At 45.9% G+C, this 19,563-nt stretch overlaps 1 long non-coding RNA gene across 6 annotated transcripts in view; it reads right to left on the bottom strand.

The window, feature by feature from the left end:
• LOC116569568 overlaps positions 1-19,563 on the bottom strand; it is a 107,802-nt gene that overhangs the window by 44,685 nt on the left and 43,554 nt on the right. For 5 of the 6 annotated variants that reach the window (XR_004277074.1, XR_004277077.1, XR_004277073.1 and 2 more), the window contains exon 2: positions 11,686-11,767. The exons of the other annotated variant lie outside the window; for it this stretch is intronic. This is a non-coding gene — a long non-coding RNA (uncharacterized LOC116569568). The remainder of the gene's footprint in view (positions 1-11,685; positions 11,768-19,563) is intronic. 6 annotated transcript variants of the gene reach the window in all.

The raw sequence follows: 19,563 nt of genomic DNA, 5'->3' as shown, positions 1-19,563 counted from the left end.
CTACTCATGATCATTCTGGTATCTACACACCCAGATGGATGAATGGACAGAAAGGAGCAAAAATAGAACCTTCCCCATGGAACTTTTTATCAGACCTCTCCAATTAGCAACACTTCATGAACATCTACTGGTTACCATTTACTATCTACAACTGCACTATCCAACATGGTAGCCACTAGTCAAATGTTGCGATTTACATTTAGTTTAGACTAAAAAAGTCAAACAAAATAAAAAATCCAGTTAGTCAGTATATTAACTTCCTATTGCTATAACAAATAACCACAAATTCAGCAGCTTAAAACCACACGTTTATTATCTTACAGTTCTGGGACAGAAGCCACACAGGCCTAAACTCAAGGTATTAGCAGGGCAGCATTCCTTCTGGAGGCTCTAAGGAAGAATCTGTTTCCTTTCTTTTTCCAGCTTAGGGAAGCAGCCTCACATTCTTTGGCTCGTGGTCTCTTCCTCCGTCCTCAAAGCTAGCAGTGTAATACCTTCAGCTCTCTTTCTCTCTGGCTCTGACTGCTATGCCACCTCCTTGTGAAGACTCCTGGGACTACTTTGGGCCTGTCCAGATAACCCAGGATAATCTGCCCATCTCAAGATCCCTAACTTAATCTACTAAACCCTGCTGCCATGCAGTGAAACATAGTCACAGGTTTTGGTGATTAGGATGCGGACATCTTCAGTGGGGGTGTCCGGGGGGCAGACTCTGCCTATCCCACTCCCAAATCTGCAGTAGCCACACATACAGGATGGCACATATCATGGAACATTTCCATCATCCCAGGATATTCTACTGGACAACACTGATGGAAAGTTAAGAATCTTTAACTAGTTACTTAACCTCTTTGTGCTTCGTTTCCACCTCTGCAGAATGTATAGAGTAACAGGACTCAGTGCGGGGCTGTTGTAACGGCAAAGGAATTAACTGTGCTAAGCCTCGCACAGTACTTACAATGTGCCAGGCACTGCTCCAAGCACTTCACATATTTTACTTCATGTAATCACAACAACCCTATGAAGCAGATGAATGATTATTATTTCCATGTTCTAGATAAGGGAACTGAGACACAAGAGGTCAAGTACCTTGCACGAGACCACGCAGCCAGCGGGAGGCAGCACGCTGCTGTGTATCAAATGCTTCCCATTACATGGAATTCGACATCAAATCTGCCCGATGACCCTGCAAGGTAAGTCCCACTCCAGACAGGAACACTGAGACTTGGCAAAATAACTAAATAGGATCCATAACTTGCTGAAGTTCACGCACACAGTGTGCACTTGTGGTAAGATGCGAACTCATTGCTCTTTCCACCTCACCTCTGGCATGCAAAGGCACTGAGACTAAGGGCAAGGGCGGTTCCTATATCTCACAGAAGAAAATAAAAACTGTGCCCTTGCAGGATATAAAAGCCATCCTGGCTCCCCACAGGGGCTGATGGTAAGTCAGTGGTGAGCAACAAGGCCAAAACCAGGGGGCCTTGCTGCCTACCCATGGGGTTATGGGGGGAAAGACCCATCGCTCACGCTTCTGAGCCCATAGTGGGGAGCATAGCTTAGCCTCCTCACCAGGATGACAAAGGACAATGGGAAGAGACCAGAGTTGGAGGGTGAAAATGATTTCAGAGACTTTTTAATAAAAACATGGGCTTTGAAGTTAGGAAAGAAAACAAGACCCATGGATTGAATACAGGGCAAGAGCCATGCATTAAATACAGGGCAAGAGTGATGGAGGAGCCCTAATTAAAGAGGAGCTTGGCTGTCTGCTGAAGGCTTCGTGGGCGGTCAGCACCCCCCCCCCCGGTTCTCCCCCATGACGCCCTCCCCTGACATTCAGGGACATGCTCTCACCATGATGGATGATTCAAATAGGCTGGGAAAGAGAGCTATGCATGAAAGCAGAGCTCAGGCAGTCTACAGGACAAAACGTCCAACTACCTTGCAAAACACGAGCAATCTCATGCAGAAATCATTTATGTAGCACCTAATCTGTGCCAAGCCTCTCCTGAGCATTACTTGGCCCATCCCATCTTAACTTATCCCCTACCTCCTCTCTCCATGCTTCTCCTACCCATCCTGAGTTCTGGCCACCCCAAATTCCACTAGGCCCATGCTTTCCCTTATACCTGAAACACTCTCTCCTACCTTGTCTGAAAAACTCCTACCCAGACTTCAAAACCTCAGCTTGAAATGACCTACTCTGGAGAGCCATTTCTGAGCCACAAGCCCTCCTCTGTGCCTCACCCCAGCCTCAAATCATTCTGGATCTTTCTATTTTTATACTTAGGTTGTATTACACAGTATCTACCTGTCCCCGCCAGACCAGCAGCTCCTTGACTCTGAAAGCTGCATCCTGTTCGTCTTTGGATTGTCAGGGCCGCAGGGTCTGTGCACTGGTAAGTGAATGGGGGATACAGGGTAAGACGCAGCCACGGCCCGGTAGTGGAGGCATGAGATGCACAGCAGTAACCACACCGCAGGACACCGTTCACTGAAAACATGAACAACCCACCTAGAGAACTATGGGATTGCAGAGGATGAGCCAATTATCCAAGCCTAGAGGATAAGCAAAGGTTACTTGTGAATGAAGCCATGGAAGGTAAAGCAGAATTTCCTCAAGCATCTCAACTTTCTAGTGCCTTGTGGGACGTCAGGATCTCCGTTTGCCCTCAGATAGTACCAGAAGGGAACAGCTTTGACAGCTGGGATGTACATGTCAGTTTGGAAAGTCTGGTCATGTCGGAGTCTGGGGAGGTGGGCAGCCTGGTGCTAGAAGAGAGGGAAGGGACAATCTTCTTTCTCTTCCTGACCCCGCATTGGTTTCTTCCTCCCCATCCTCTCTGTCGAGGTGCGGTAAAGCAATGCAGTGTTGAAAACTAAGCCTCTGGAAACTGAATTCAAAGCCATCTTCTGTCGCGTATGGCCCATGTCCATATCCTATCTGGGAATCATCTGGAGGCAAGATACAAATGGCTACCTCAAAGATACTGCAGGAACGAACTGGCACAGACACACCATATCAGTTAGGTCTCCGAGGAAGCAGAAGCCACTCTAGCCGGAAACACTGAAAACAGGGAATTATACGAAGACAAAAGCAGCAGGCGGTCTGGAGACCAGGCCTTGAGGAATTTCTCTCTGAACACAAAGAACAAGCCCACCAATGATGCAATCAAGAATATGAGGAATCAGGAGCCTCAGTACCACAACAACCAAGTTCAGACACACTAGCAACTTCAAGGCTGCAAGTCAACCCATGGCCTTTCTTAATGTGAATTTATCTACACAAAGGTAGGAGTGGCCCAGGTTGAAGTTGGGGCAGCCCATGATGACAGGGCTTGGGGCAGTTAACAGTGAGGACCCAGAGAACTGTGTGTAAGCCCTGTGGATACGGGTTCTTTAGGTAGGGTCCCAAGTGAGATAAGGGCCACAAGCAGCTTTGGTGAGTGACTAAGTGTAGCTCCAAGTAGGGGAGCAGGGCGATCCTCTCCTACCAGTACAGAACACAGGAAGGACTCCAGGGCACATGGCTCAGATAGGGCACCTTGAGGGAGCAGCTCTTGGAGTCCAAGGAAACAGGGGCTATGCACGAATATCTGTGTCCTTATAAGAGCCCCTGCCACAGCGGCTGAGACATGACCCCACTCTCCGTGGCCTTGTGGGCAGCTGGCATCATGGGGGGCACACAAAACAAAAGGAGAGAAGATAAACTCTCCTCAGGCACTCCCAAGGTCAAAGCCAGATTAAGATCTTTGGAGGCCTCTGCTCTAACACTGTTGTGCCATTCTCACCTGTGTAAATTAAGCCAAAGACAACAGGAAACAATCAGATCCACCTGTCCAGGGATGCTCGTTCTTCCACTGATGACCCACTGGAGGCTTTGATTTAGTTTTTTTCCCACTGGAGGCTTTTAATACAATATTAAAATCTCTCCCTACCCTCCCACCCCTACCCCATAAAAATCCAAGAGCAGTAACAACTGGCCACTCCAAGAACATGCTTGATAGATTCAGAGAATAAACTGGACAAGACGTTAAGCAGGTATGGAAGACCTATCCATATCAAGAACAAAGGGCAGAGGAGATTTGGGCTTATTAAAATTATAGAAAATCTATTTAAAAAAACCCACAGAGGAGAAGGGTCTGGGGAAACCGTGGATTAAACAGTATCGAAATATTATCTGTGACAGTCCAGAGTTTTCCAGAGGCAGTATTTTCCCACCTTGTGAATCAAAGGCAGAGAAATTCAAGATTCTGAGCTGGAATCCTCTCTTCTGTGACCTCCCCAGATGCCCCCAGAAATCCCTCAAAAGCAAAGTTAAAAGATGAGGCTTTGAGGTAACAGGCATATGGCACAGGGCAGCAGGAAATGGGTCTATGGGTCGAGGCCAACCTGCCTTGCTCCCAACCCCCTCAACACTGCTTTTCACAGTCCATTAAGGTCTGGATTCTGGGGACAGCCCCCAGCAAGGAGCCCCAAGGATGAAGACCCTGTTCCCTTCAGTGATGTGAAACTGGGCAACACCTGAAAAGAAAATCTGCAGCAAGAAACCAACCCTTCCTTCCATGCTACCACCTTCTTCCTCTCTTCCCCTTTCCTCTTCTCTTCCTTTCCCTCATCCCATCCCTCTCTGCCTCCTCCTGCTTTCTTTTTGTTCCTTCCTCTATTCTTCCTTCCATCATCCATGCAACTTACTCAAGCCTTTATTATGCACCTACCATGCCCCAGAAATGCTGTAGGCCCTGGCCAATACAAGTGTGAATAAGACAAAATCTACGTCCTCACCAAGCCTGCAATCTAGTCAGGGAGACAGCAGAAATAACTCCATGTCTGAATTCATGTTGGGAAGTGATGAATGATGTCCAGTAAAATAAAGCAAGGTCAAATGATGGAGAGGGGCACAGGGGAAATTCCTTCAGTTGACGGGGTCAGGAAAGGCTTCTCCGAGGAGAAGCCATAGCAGGGCAACAAGAGCAAAGGCTCTGAGTCAGGGGACTTCCTGCCATGACTGACAAGCAGAAAGGTGGTCACTATTGCCAGAGCCAAGTGAGCCAGAAGGAATGCGGAATTGGGTCCTTGGGACTTTATACACTATGGCAAGAGTTTGGGCTTTTATTGCAAAGGTTATAAAAGCCCTGAGGGTTGTGAGCAAGACAATGAGATGAACTGCTTCTTGTTTAAAAAAAAAAAATCTATTCTATACACATGTAACATGTTTAGAAGGAAGAGCACTGATGCTACTACTGACTCAACTTCCTGTGAAATGCATCCCAAGGTAAGATGGACTGAGGGAAGCCTAGAGGGACAGGCAGATGAACAGATCTGTGATCAAGTCAACGTAGGAACATGCCCCTGGCTGAAACTAGGGACGGGCATACAGATGTTCACTGTAAAATCCATTCTGTGTACATGTGGTGTTTTTCATAATAAAATGTTTAAAAGAGGCTCACTCGGGCCGCTGAGTGGGGACTATATGGAGGGAGGACACAGGAAAAAGCTGGGAGATGAGGGAGGGGCTTCCTGCCAGGCCCTGGCTGTAGGTGGCAAAGCCCCGGACCAGGCTGGTGGCAGGAAAGGATGGAGAGCACTCCAAATTAACGAGTGGCAGGGACTGTCTTGGAAAGGGCAGGTAGAGGACGGCCGGGCATCAGGAATGAGCAGAATGAGTTGTGAGCAGGGCTGCAGCTAGTCTCCATTGGAATCCTGCCTCTTCTATTTGCTATGTGGCCTTGAGCAACTTACCTGGTCCCTCTGAGCCTCTGTTTCCTTGAGAGGAAAATGAGGGGGACTGAATTTGCCGTCCAGTGTCCTTTTCAATAACATGACTCACACAAATTGCCAAAATGCAGGTCAGAAACATAGCAGATGTTTAATAAGTATCACTTCTCCGGCAAAGGGGGCGTAAAGAGCTCTTGTGCATAACTGGTGACAGAAACAACCACTTGAAACACAAACTCTGCTACTTTGAAACACAGATGAGCAATGTCCACTAGTATCGTACTGACTTACGGAATGAGATCAGAAATTGCCGTGCAAAGTATCTCTATCATTAAAAAAAAAATCCTCAGAGCCATAGGGTGACCTTAGGGTGAAATAAAGAAAGTGAGTGAAGTTCCTTTAACATATGGAGGTCTGCCACACACTTTCAAGCAGAAAGGGCCAGTATGCAACCTTTCAGTCCTGCTCTCAGTCCATATGAACAAACTTTGCCTCCACTAGCATATCTGACTTCTGACAATGACATAAATAAAAAGTGGGAGCGGACTGAATTCCAGAGGTTGCCATCATAGACTCAAACTTTTGTGATCTCCCTACTTTCCTCTACCTTTAAACTTTCAAATTTTGGCTAAACCCCAGAATTTAAAAATGCCAAAATGCTATGGACAAGACATTCTTTTATAAAGGTACTGGAAAGTCTGTACAAGATGTCCAGTAAATTGACATTTCTGTGCCAAAACGGCTGAATCAATTGATTACTCCCAGAGAAAACATTCTGTCCGATTCTTTCTCTCCTCCTCTCATGCCCTACCGCCCCCTCTTCCCCCAAATCCCCCTGGAATTGCCTCACTCTCCTGGAACCTCTGACTCAGCTGTATAAATAACAGGAAAAATAATTAGGAGTCAGAAGGTCAAAGGCTCCAAATGCCCATTGGACAATATGCTCTTTTCCCACCAGGACTTGCTGTCTTGGTTTCCCTATGGGAGCAGTTTTTGTGATTCCAAGTCATTCAGGTAGTGAAAAAATGGTCCAAGAGTTGGGTTTCAGGTCTGGTAGGAATCCTGGTCCTAATTCACACTGGAGGAATGCTGTGGGTCAGTGCTGCTCTTCTGCTATGGCATCGAATGGCCAGAAAATCCTGGAGTCTTCTGTGGGGATACTAATTGAGATGTTTCCTCTACCTGGCCAGGGCAACTTCATTATTTAGTGAGTCAGGATGTGTGTGATGACTTCAAAACTCAGTAATCAGAACAAGACTCTGTATAACTTGCTTTGTCTATATGAAGTCATTTACTCATCACAATAACCCCATAAAGTAGATACTACTGTCATCCCTCTTTTGGAGATGAAGGAACTGAGACACAGAAAGGGTAAGTGACCAGCCCAAGCTCACACAGCCGGCAAGTGAGAGGCCAGGATTTGGACCTGGGCAGTGCAGACTCCTCGCCACTATTTTATGAGTTTCCTCAAACCCAACCTAACCTCCTTTCTCAGTGGTGGAGGCCCCATGTTACTGCCATCAGTGTCCCCATAGCCCAGCCTCATGGAATCGTGATGCTCCCACTGATATGTCAGGTTATGTAACTGTTCATCCTGTGGGTTGTGTACCTCTCAGACATACACGAGTGCTAGACATTCCCCAGAAAAATGTACATATAAAATAACAGATCTAAATACTGTCAAAATTATGGTATAAATGCCCAAGGACATGTCTGACAGACTGAGGTTGCCCCATGGAAGGCAGACCATGGCAGGAACCACAAAATCCCTGGAACAGAAATTCACCCTGAGGGACAAAGGAGTCAGACCCTGTGGCCTGAGGCCAAGCCAGGAGGCCCCCACATGAGGAGTAAATGGGATTCTGGGTACATGATGCCAACTCCCATGCTGCCCAGGTCACTTATTTGGCTGGTGTGTGTCCTAGGAACAAAGAGCTGTGTGTGGAAATTAAAGGAGTGGGCCAATGTGGATGGACCTAGAAGGTATCAGGCTAAGTGAAATAAGTCAGACAAAGAAAAGCAAGTACCGTATGATTTCACTTGTAAGTGGGATCTAAAAACAAGAGCACAACATAACAACAACACAGGAATAAACAAGCTAAAAGCAGAATCCGATCTATAAAGGCAGAGAATAGGTTGCCAGAGGGAAGGAGGTGGGGGAGGGGAAAACACGTTCCAGGAGTGGGAGATACAGGCTTACCATTATGGAACGAATAAGTCACAGGAATACAAGGCACAGCATAAGGAATACAGTCAACGGCACTGCAGTAGTCATGTACTGGGACAGATGGTGTTCCACTTGGGGTGGACATGGCATAATGTATAAACTTGTGAATCCCTGTTGTACACCTGAAACTAATATAACATTGTGCATCAACTACACTCAAATAAAAAAGTGAATAACAAAAGAGAAGTCTCCAGGGCGCCTGGGTGGCTCAGTGGATTAAAGCCTCTGCCTTCCGCTCAAGTCATGATCCCAGGGTCCTGGGATTAAACCCCATATTGGGCTCTCTGCTCAGCAGGGAGCCCACTTCCTCCTCTCTGCCTACTTGTGATCTCTGTGGGTCGAATAAATAAATAAAATCTTAAAAAAAAAAAAAAAAAGAGAGAGAGAGAAGTCTCACTTAGGGATCAAGCAGCCTTGTTCTGACCCTAGCTGATTTTAACAGCAAGGGCGGGGTTAGAGATGGAGTTCTCATCTCCAGGACAGCAAGCTGGATTCCAAGTGCATCAGGCCCAAGGCAGAGTGCAGCGTGGGCCTCTAGCTGCAGCAGCCACAAGAGCAGTCAGGTTTCCTTGGCAATGAGACTTGGAGAGGCCCAGCTCCCCCAGCACTGGTGTGCAACCCGCCTTGGGCAGCAGCTGGGACAGCCAGCTAAAGGCCATTTCCGACGGGCACCTCTGTTTTCTGGCACGGCAGCAGACAATGACCAGAACTGAGTCTCAGAACACATACAGCAACCCCTGAGGTTACCAAGAAGAAACGGGGGTCAGGGAGGAAAGTCTTCCAAAGACTGGAATGCTTACAGATAAGCTGGGGGAGCCTGTCGCCTCCAAAGGGCCATCTTAGTCAACCACCTCTGTACTCAATGGCTTGTGAAGCCAGAGTAGTCAGGACACGCACCTTCTAAAACTGGAGAATTCTGGCTCTGGTATTCAGTACATGCTGAAAACATGGATGGCAAAAGCATCTGTGTCTCCGGATTGTATCACAGGATCGCTTCAACCCCCATTATTGCCTCCATGGTACAACAGAAGAACGGCCTTAAAAGCACTATGAGAAAGAAAGTGCCACGAACACCTTCTAGGTATTCCTGGACACCCAAGTGTTCCTTCTAAGTGTCCCTTTTAGGGACACCTCCAGGTATCCTTCCACATCATGCCCCTAAACCCACCACACTCTTGGTCCCATTTAATTCTGCCTTTGGATCTTGCTCCTCATCTTCCCTCCCCGGAGAGCTCCTTACTCTGCACCCAATGTGTGCACCACAAGTGTAGGCAAGAGCCTCCTGGTCCTTCCTGCAGCCCAGTGGGCCCTCCACATGCCTAGGTCCCCCTGGGATTTGGCTACTGGGCTTGAAGCCGGCCCTCAGCAGATAACCAGCTGGAAGGCAGTTTGCCCCTGGGGATGCCGAACCCACAGACCAGTGTGGAATCTGCACACCTGGGGATCTGCAGATTTTGTCTCATGTCAGAGCCCTGGGACCGGGCATGACTACTTTATTCTGGTCCCTCGATGCTTCCATTTTGCTTTGGCATCAACCATCAGGCTTTATTTTTCTTTTCTTTTTTAAAAGATTTTATTTATTTATTTGAGAGAGAGAGAGAGAGCACAAGCAGGGAGGAGAGGGAGAAGCAGGAAGCCTAACGAAAGACTCAGTCCCAGGACCCTGGGATCATGACCCCACCCAAGGCAGACGCTCAACTGAATGAGCCACCCAGGCGCCCCATCAGCCTGTTTCCTTAAACGTTTTTATCTCACTCTTCATGAACTCACGTTCAGTAACAGAGTATCCTAGAATATAGTATTCTGTGATGAGTTACAAATAGGACCTTATTTTTTAAATTTTAATAAACAGCATCACAAATTATTAATGCTTTTATCAGATGGAGTAAATTCATATGGCTTCTGTGGTAGTATGATGAATGCTGAATAACTTATAGTCAAATACAGTCTATTACTTCCTACGCTCCAATAACGAGACAGTAAATTTGACGGTCAGACCCTAATATCTACAAACACTGAACAACCCAGAGTTGCCAATACTCTTCTATGAGGGGACCATCCTTCCAGGAAACCCAAAGCTACCCCTGCTTCAAGGAGGGACTCTTCCCATTAAGCAGGAAGATGGAAAGGTGAGATCAGACCCAAATAGAAGATTGTCCTTGCTATGCAGACTGGCCTGTGCAGTTTTCTCCCCCTGGAGACCAGAAAACATCCACAAAGAAAACACAAAGCATTGGCATTTTTTATTAATAGTTGCTTTGCCTGTCTAAATCTAATTTTCTGCCCATCCCCTGAAGTCTGAATAAGAATCTTCTTACCTTGACCTCATACCTCCTCCCCAGGGCAGCCAGCAGCTTTCAGGGTGCAACTCCCTGGTGAAGGGATGCTTCAGCTCCCCTCACTGCCAGGCTGCATTAGCACTTCGCGTTGGGGAGTTCAGGAAGCCAGCCCCCACGGGGGTGCATGAAAACGCTGTGTCCACACCCCCTCGGCATTGGGGGACAGATGCCAGACAGATTACATAGCAGGCCCTCGGGGACAAGTGTGGTACTGCTAGTGACTTTGAGAGAGCCAGGCCTTCAACCTGCACCCTCGGAGGCGAGGTCCCAGTAGCTCATGAGAGGGGTCTTCGGGCTGGCTCAGCTCCTTCCCTTGCAGGCCTAATGCAGAATCTTCCAGCATTTGAACTGTGCCTCAGTCACAGTGCTGAACCCCATGGCTGAGAGAAAACATACTGAAAATTTCTGTTGTAAATTATATACATATCTCTCAAGTCTCTCTGAACTCTGACCACCACCACCACCATCATCATCATCATCACCCTGAAAAAGTACGTCATGTGACTGTGCATTAAAGTCTGCACAATAGCTCTGACTTTGAACTCTAATTTTTTTTCCATTACACTAATTTAATTTTCTTTAAAGGACCAAAGGGCTCTGTTAAATCTAGATTAAAAGGAATTCCTATCTCACCATCTATAATAGCTGTGTTACTTAGCCCACAGTTCATTTTGTACCTTTTTGTGTGTGTTTCTAGACACGTAACTGGTGAAAACATCTTCTTATTTTCCTATAAAACTGACTAGTAATGAAAGATCGGTTTAGATTCTTTTTGGCCAAGATCTTTTGAGTTCTGAGACAATTTCATTTGTAATTTTGTGATAGGTCAAAAAGCTAGATACTCCCTCCTGATACTTCATTTCAAAACAAAATATATTTCTTCATCTGTAAAAGAGGGGTAATCATACTGACCTCTGACAGAACTTGGGAGAACTCAGTGAGATCATGTACATGCATCACCTCCCAAAGACGGGCACATAAGAGGTTCTCCTGCCTTGACTACTTCCCATAAAAAGGGCATATCCCATAGCCTTCCTCAATTGCTCCTGAGTCATGTGGGGATAAAGGAGAAGGCAGAAACTCAAGAGTCCTACCAAAAACTAAGGCTGACAGTGACCAAGCCCTCCTGAATCAAGACACTGGGATTTGGAAGTTAAGTGTGTATATCAGGTGCTCCCTGGGTACAGATGAGGTAAGGAGACTCCTCCATCACCTGAAGGAACAGAAATCTACCACAAGGCAAACACGTGCCACATGTTTGATATAAACACTGAGGCCAGGTAGATTTTCCCATGATTAAGGGTACGTACATTTGAAAAGAGATTACAGGAAATAATTTTTTTAAAAATCTGAGACAAGGAAAAGGAAAGGTCATACAGAACATGAAGAGGAAGAACATACCTCTAAAAAGAATCTACCACCTGAGCAAGAGGAAAATTTTCAGTGATGCCTGACGTCCTCAAGTGGATGTCATTGTATCCTCCTATAAGAAACAGAAAACTAAATTAGGAAGACATGGGCTGAGATAAAAAGACAACGAGATGAGAACTGAACAGAAAGATAATAGAGAAAAGAATGGAAACCCAGAATGCGATGACAGAACTAAAATGCTCGTTGCAGGCAGCAGAGAGTGGAAATGGCGCCTGCGGCCAAGAGGATCCCTGTGTGCAGGGCAGACCTGAGGAGCTCCCCCAGAGGGGAGGACCAGGGCAAAGAGGTGAAAAGGGGGAAAAAAAAGATGAGAAATACAGATGACAGTAAATGGATAATCAATGCCATAGATGTCTAAGGTAGAAGAAGATTACAATGACATTTTCATTAAGACACAGTTTTTAGGGGCACTTGGTTGGCTCAGTCGGTTAAGCATCTGCCTTTAGCTTGGGTCATGATCCCAGGGTCCTGAGACTGAGCCCCACATTGGGCTCCCAGCTCAGTGGGGAGGCTCCTTGTCCCTCTGCCTTTCCCCTTGGCTTGTGCTCTCTCTCTGACAAATAAATAAAATCTTCAAAATAAATAAATAAAGGGACCCGGATTTTAAAGACTCCCCAGGAGAAATAAGAAGCTTGGTTGTTCAGAATGAAGGGTCACCACTTTCCAGCCTAACATCAATGAAAATAGCACCGCATCTATATGTTTTTGGGAAAATATTTTCATTTCAACAACAATGAAAAAGGTCCTACAAACATGTTAACAAGCAAAAGAACAAAGACCAGGCTGGCCTTAGGCAGCCATACAGTCCTGACAGCCAGAATGTAGCGTTTCCCTACACAGCTCTGAGTAGGGAAAAATGCTCGTGCAGGAGTATGAAACCCAAACCAGTGATCTTCTGTGTGAAAGGACAGTCCTGAGCCGCTCCACTTACACGGCTTCCACATATCCCTACCAGGCCCAGTGGTTGAAGACATAGACTCACAAAGAGATTCACTGAATTAGCTTCCTTTTCCTCTACGCAGTTGGGGTATCAAACTCAGGCAGCCATTTAGATGAGGTGTTATAGGTCGATTCAACATGAACTTGGCCCTGCGAGAGCTCCCTCTTCCCTACATTAATAAGAATTGTGTTTCTGACACCACGATCCTTCACTTTGTTCAGAACGTTTATCGAATTCGACGCCTCTGGGTACCAATCTGTTCCGTCACATCTTAAGACCACAAAGACATTTCACATGCTTGGAACACTTCCTTTGTCAGGAGAACTGTTGAAATAAGTGCCTGAGAGCAGCTTTGTGCAGGAGGGCAGATGACCTGAGGTTGTCTGAGATCTGAAGTCATTTTGCATCTTTAAAAGTTGGTTGTTTAATGGGGCGCCTGGGTGGCTCAGGGGGTTAAGCCACTGCCTTCGGCTCAGGTCATGATCTCAGGGTCCTGGGATCGAGTCCCGCATCGGGCTCTCTGCTCAGCAGGGAGCCTGCTTCCTCCCCTCTCTCTCTCTGCCTGCCTCTCTGCCTACTTGTGATCTCTCTCTGTCAAATAAATAAATAAAAATCTTTAAAAAAAAAAAAAAGTTGGTTGTTTAAGTGGGAACTAATTCTTTGAAGGCAGCTTTTTATTCATCTCCGTGTACTAAGCGATTGGCCAAAGTACTGTAGCCAGAGTTGTTTGTCAGCAATTATAACCCCGTGGAGGAAGGAAGCAGTACTAAGGGCATGCACAAAGGGCCGAAGGTCTGACTCTCAGACATCTGCAGAGGCGGCATCCCAGCTGCTAGCAAGAACTAAACATCCTCAGTCACAACGATGGAGAAGACCCAGAACAAAGAACTAGTGGGGACAAAGGGTAGGTTGATAACAAGAGGAAAGACATACTATCTCCCTGAAGCAGCTCACATGATACTATGGAAGTGTGATTACCTTCTTTCTGCGTAGGTTTATTTGTATGTGAAGCTGACTACATATATATAAATACCCATACTCAGAGGCAGAAAAAAAAAAAGTTGGTTGTTTAATTAATTGAATGGTTGATCTCATAAAGATCAAGAGCAGATATTTATTAAGTCCCTCTTTATATCATCCTCCTTCTAAAAGCTGTGATTTTCTTGTACTGATTAAAAACCAAATGGGCAAAATGACCTTGATTATATTTAAAAATGCATAGAAAAAAAGGTTTTCAGGCCATATACTAATAAATAATAAATTAAGTGATTATCCATGGGTGGTAAGATATTAGAAATCTTTCTTTTCTTTTTTTTTAATACATTTTCTAAACTGTATATACAATATGCCTAACCTTTACAACCGGGGTGGGTGGGAGGGGGACAGTCTCTTAATAGCTACTGTGTGCAATTTTGTTTTTGCCATCTGATTACAACTATGTAAAAATATTGTGTAGTGCAAAATAATTCAAAGTAAGTACACTAATGCATTAACATGGATTGTCTTAGATGGTATCAAATGGGTTAAATTCTTTGCCTTCCTTGGTTATTTCTATATTTTTAAATCTTTCCCTTATTAGCAGATAAATATTGTTACCAATAATAACAATAAGTCTTAGAAATTTAACGTATATATCTCCCTCCCCTCTCTTGGTTGAGAACATCAAGAATGAAGATGTAAGGGAGCTGCGCTTTACAGGGTCCTATAGAGACCCTGCCTGAGGGGCAGAAAACCTTAGGTTGCCTTCTTCTACCAAGTCTGAGCTGTCACTTATCCAATCCAGGGGCCCCTCACCCTGTGTTCTCCTTTGAGGTCAAGATAGAGTCCTGAGGTCTCTTGACAACCAATCCCACTAAGCAACCTGGAAGAATTCATGCAACATGAGAGCCTGCCTCTGAGACCCCTAGAAGGAGCCCTGCTTCATTCCCTATGGGAGCCTCTCCCCTCCACCAAGGTCACAGGGGCCTATGCTGGTGGCTACAGTGTGTTTTCCTAAGCTGGGAAAAGCACCTCACAGACAGAAAGGTGAAATGTGAACTAAAAATAGAGTGGGGCTAGCTCAGGCCATGGGGGCTGAGGCGGCAAACAGAGGCAGACACAACAGAAGGGCTGAATGAGCTGAGGACAGACGGGCCCCCGGCAGCCTCTCACATCTGCTCTAAATCAGACCCTGTTTTCCACAGCTCCCACCGCTCTTTGGGGCTGATCTCCCCAACACTGACATCTTTCACCCCACATTTTGGAATGCTGCTGGCCTCCCAAGACTGTTCCAGTGGCTTCATGCAGAAAATAGAGGCCATCTGCTTCCATGCCTCTTGGTGGCCTCAAGGAAAATTCATTCTTACCTGACGAATTTAAGAAGCCCTTACCAGAGCAGAATGTTATCATGGCCAGAAATGTCCAGTGGAGTTCAAGAAAAATGGGTCCCACCACTGAAGCTCCAAATCGGCTTTTTCTGGCCTAACTGGCTTTTTGACAAAGAAGTCTTATTGGGTTTCCTTCCTTCCTTCCTTCCTTCCTCCCTTCCTTCCTTCCTCCCTCTCTTTCTCTCTTTTTTTTTTTTTTAAGATTTTATTTATTTATTTGACAGACAGAAATCACAAGCAGGCAGAGACGCAGGCAGAGAGAGAGGAGGAAGCAGGCTCCCTGCTAAGCAGAGAGCCCGATGCGGGGCTCGATCCCAGAATCCTGGGACCATGACCTGAGCCGAAGGCAGAGGCTTTAACCCACTGAGCCACCCAGGCGCCCGTCTTTCTCTCTTTCTTAAGTAGGGCTTAAGAAGGGCTACTTTCTTAAGTAGGGCTCCATGCCCAACATGGAGCCCAACATGTGGCCTGAATTCACAACCCTGAGATCAAGACTTGAACTGAGATCAAGAGTTACCCAACCTACTGAGCCATCCAGGCACTCTGGGCTTTCTTTCCACTCACAAACTATAAGCAGCAGATGGAATGCTACCTTGATTTCTCTCTGCCAGAGGCTAACAGCCAACCAGGAACAAGGCAGGTGACTTTTTAAAGCTTCATTGTCCTCATCTGTAAACTGGGCATGTTGCTGTGTACACTGCAAACGCCCTCTCCCTTCTTCCTCTATAAACAGCAAAATGCAATTACAAAAATGTCAAGTTAATTCAGCAGGATCCAATTTATCCTTCCAGTGGCTGCTTTCTCTTCTTAAGAGCCTGCTACAAACTGATATAGATAAGCTATTGATGTATGTTGACAGTCTTAAAAGAACTGCTTTTAGGAATGTCACTCAGGGCCCTGGCAGCAAAGACAATTCCACTTCGGGGGTTTCCATTGAAGAGGTATGGGCAGGGCAAAAAGATCCCAAATGGATTCCGAGGCAGCCAGGGATAACAATGGCAGGACGCCGTAATTAGCCCCGGTCTAGAGGGACAAAGAAGGAAACGTCACTGATAGCTGGTGAGAAGGGGATTCCCGAACAGGAGTTGAGGGCCACAGTCACAGAACTGTGACAGAGAAGGAGAGTGTGAAAAGAAAGACCTCAAATCACGCTTCTCCACTCTCCTGTCTCCCACTGGCACCTCCCACTGGTCAAACCCAACCAGAAGCCAGAGGGTGAGGGGAACCCAAGGGAGGGTGCTGAGCAAACCAGAGGAGAGTGAGGGGAGGCCTCGAGTTGACCAGAGACAAACAGCTCCATACACCTTACTAGTACACATTATGGACAATTGCCTTGCAGATTGCCAGTCCTCTTTATTAATCTCTTCCCACCTTCAGAAAGCATTTACTGAGCATATCCTATGTTCTCGGCTCAAATTAGGAACCTGGGGTGCAAAGATGAATGGGATACCACCATGCTGCCCATGAGGATCTCACACCCGAGCGGGGAGACCAGACAGTTACTGTGAAGAGGCTCATCTGGTGTCCACACTGCGTATGATGAGATTAATCAATCTCTAAAGCAAGTACCAAGCATTAGACCATTTGATATCTCTCCTAAAGCTTCAACTTTGATAAGCAGTGAGCAGGATTCAAACTATTTGAACATCTCCCTAGTTCACCGCTGTAACCATCACTCTATCACATGGGAAAGGTGATGTTAGCAGGTGGCACAGGCTGCCCTGGGACCCCACCCAACCCAAATCCCATCAGCCCAATAGCGGCCAAGACTTTAGCTGTTTGTTCTGTACTAAAGTATTTTATTCTATTCTTTTTAAAAGATTTTATTTATTTATTCATGAGAGAGAAAGAAGCAGAGGCAGAGGGAAAAGCAGGACTTAATCCCACGACCCTGCGATCATGACCTGAGCCAAAGCAGAGGCTTAACCGACTGAGCCACCCAAGCACCCTGTATTGAAATATTTTAAAGAAACAAGCCTACATGCCTCATTAAATTCTACATCATCCCACTATAAATTAAACATTCCCTACTTCCAACCACACTGGTTTTTAGCTCTGACCAATGTTAGAACTAACCTCCTAGCCTAATAACCACAGAATACTTCTGAATTCCCTAACACTTCTGGGCCCCTTTGGACAAGGACCTGTGGCCTTAGATTAAGGTAAAAAAAAAAACCTAGCAACAGTCCATCCCTGCCTTGCTTCTCACTCCTCCTCGTCTCTGAGTTTGCAACCAGATGCAAAACGGATGAACTGCATTTTGAGTAGCTAGGTGACAACTACAACCCCTAATGTAGTCATTTTTGTGGAAATGGAATTAGAGCCCAGTGCTCAGGCTCAAGTTCCCTCTTTGGGTTTTCATTTTCTATCCTCTGACTCTAAGGTGAACGGGCCACAAAGCAGACCTAGGCTGTCCTCCCCACCAGGTTTCACGGTCAGCAGAGGAAGAAGAATAGAAGCAGAAGTGGCTGGGCCTGCCCCAGAGAATGCAAGTGGGCTTGCTATATGGCAGCAAGATCTAGGACATGGGGAAGCATGGTGGGGTACTGGTCTTGAAAGCCACTAACCCTACCCGATAGTCAGTTGGGGCCCAGAAGGAACTTGGGCCTCCAACAAGTCAGATTAACACTCCTCCAGGAGAAGATAGAGTTGGTATGGGGGGTGGGCACAGGGGAGAAATCTTGGTGAGATGAAATAGAACTTCTCTCCTTAACACTTCCCTCCAGGGACACCTTGCTTTGGGAATTGTGCTGCTTAAAGGACACATTCAATGTCTTTGGCAGAAAATAAATTAATTAGGAGAAAAGAAAATCCATGATGAGTGCTGGACGGAACATTTTTCCAAGTCACCAAAGATGATGCCAGCTTCTCCATATAGAAATAGAAATGCCTTACCTCCAAATGGTTCTTTATTTTTTTTTAAGATTTTTTTTAAAGATTTTATTTATTTGACAGAGAGAGAGATCACAAGTAGGCAGAGAGGCAGGTAGAGAGAGGAGGAAGCATAGCAGAGAGCCCAATGTGGGACTCAATCCCAGGACCCTGAAATCATGACCTGAGCCGAAGGCAGAGGCTTAACCCACTGAGCCACCCAGGCAGCCCTGGATCTTTATTTTTAATGTTATTTTACTGTGGTGAGAACACCTGATGTGAGATATCTTCTCTTACAGGTTTAAGGGCACAATACAGTACCGTCATCTGCAGGTACAATGTTGTAAGCAGGACTCCAGAACTTACTCTTCCCGCCTCACTGAAACTGCATTGCCTTCCATGCTACCTCCACGTAAGCAGAATCTGCAGTATTTGTCCTTCTGCAATTGGCCTATTTCATTTAACATGATGTCCTCAAGGCTCATCTGTGTTGTTGAAAATCACAGGATTCCTTTTGTTTTTATGAAAAGTACTTCCAAGGAGGTGATTTCCCACCATGCATGCCTCTCACCACCTGCTGCTGGTCAGGAAAGGGCTTCTAAGTTTTGCCACCAGTGGGGAGTTACAGAGAGGGAGGCAAAGACCTGATTTCCAGGCCCTCATCTCTGCTAACCAGATGGTTGACCTCTAATCACCATTTACAGTCTCTGGGCGTCAGTTTCTTCAGTAAAATTAAGTGATTGTATCAAATGCCTCTAAGGTTCTTCCGCCTTGGAGTGGTTACAGTTCTGTGTGGATTAGATAATGCAATGAACATGTGTCTAGGGTGTGTGTCTATAGACAACCACACAAGAATGTTTAAATCAATGTGTTTCCTCCCTGAGGTCCTTGCCATTTGGGAAAAGAAGTTTGTTTAATGGTGGTTCCAACACTAAATTCCATGAGAATAAAAGCTTTATTTCCAGTGTCTTCCGCTAGTATGCTTTTCTGTTTCCCTTTTTTATTTTCTTAGAAAATGCCATAATATAAATGTTAAGATCATTATAGAAAAGGAATCCTTCCTGATGAGCTTGGGATCCTATAGTAATCATATTAAACCAGGCCTTTTATTGCTAGTTAATGAAATTCTTTTAAAATTGAACCAGCTTCAAGTAAACTGATTTGCATTGATTTGGTGATGTATAGAGCTCAAGCCACTCTATGTATAAGCAAATTAAAAGCCTTAAGCCTGTATAGCCAAGCTGCATAGTCCCTGGCTGAAAAATTGATCCCATGGTTCCCCCCAGGGGCACCTTGCTCTGGGGTTGGTGCTTAAAGGGACATGGGCAATTTCTTTGGCAGAAAATAAATTAATTAGGGGAAAAGAAAAATCATGTTCTGTGCCGGACTAAACCTTTTCCAAGTCACCAAAGACAATCTCTGTAATGAAAAAATCATCTTCGATGCCTTCTAAGTCCACTGCACATACTGTGAAATGACACAACAGGGGTGAAGCCTCATATCCCTCCAAGCTACCCCCGCTGAGCCTCCTGCATGGTCCTAGGTGCTCTGGGGCCTCAAGAAGGCTGGTCCTCCCATCCATCCCCCTGCCACACTGCAGTCTGGTGCTCCTTCTCTCTGTCACTCCCAAGGGATCTCTCCTCCTGCCAAAGAATAGAAGGGGGACCATGT

This window comes from Mustela erminea, chromosome 11 (assembly GCF_009829155.1).
Source record: "Mustela erminea isolate mMusErm1 chromosome 11, mMusErm1.Pri, whole genome shotgun sequence".
Classification (NCBI taxonomy): domain Eukaryota; kingdom Metazoa; phylum Chordata; class Mammalia; order Carnivora; family Mustelidae; genus Mustela; species Mustela erminea.
This window is presented reverse-complemented; position numbering and strand designations above follow the sequence as displayed.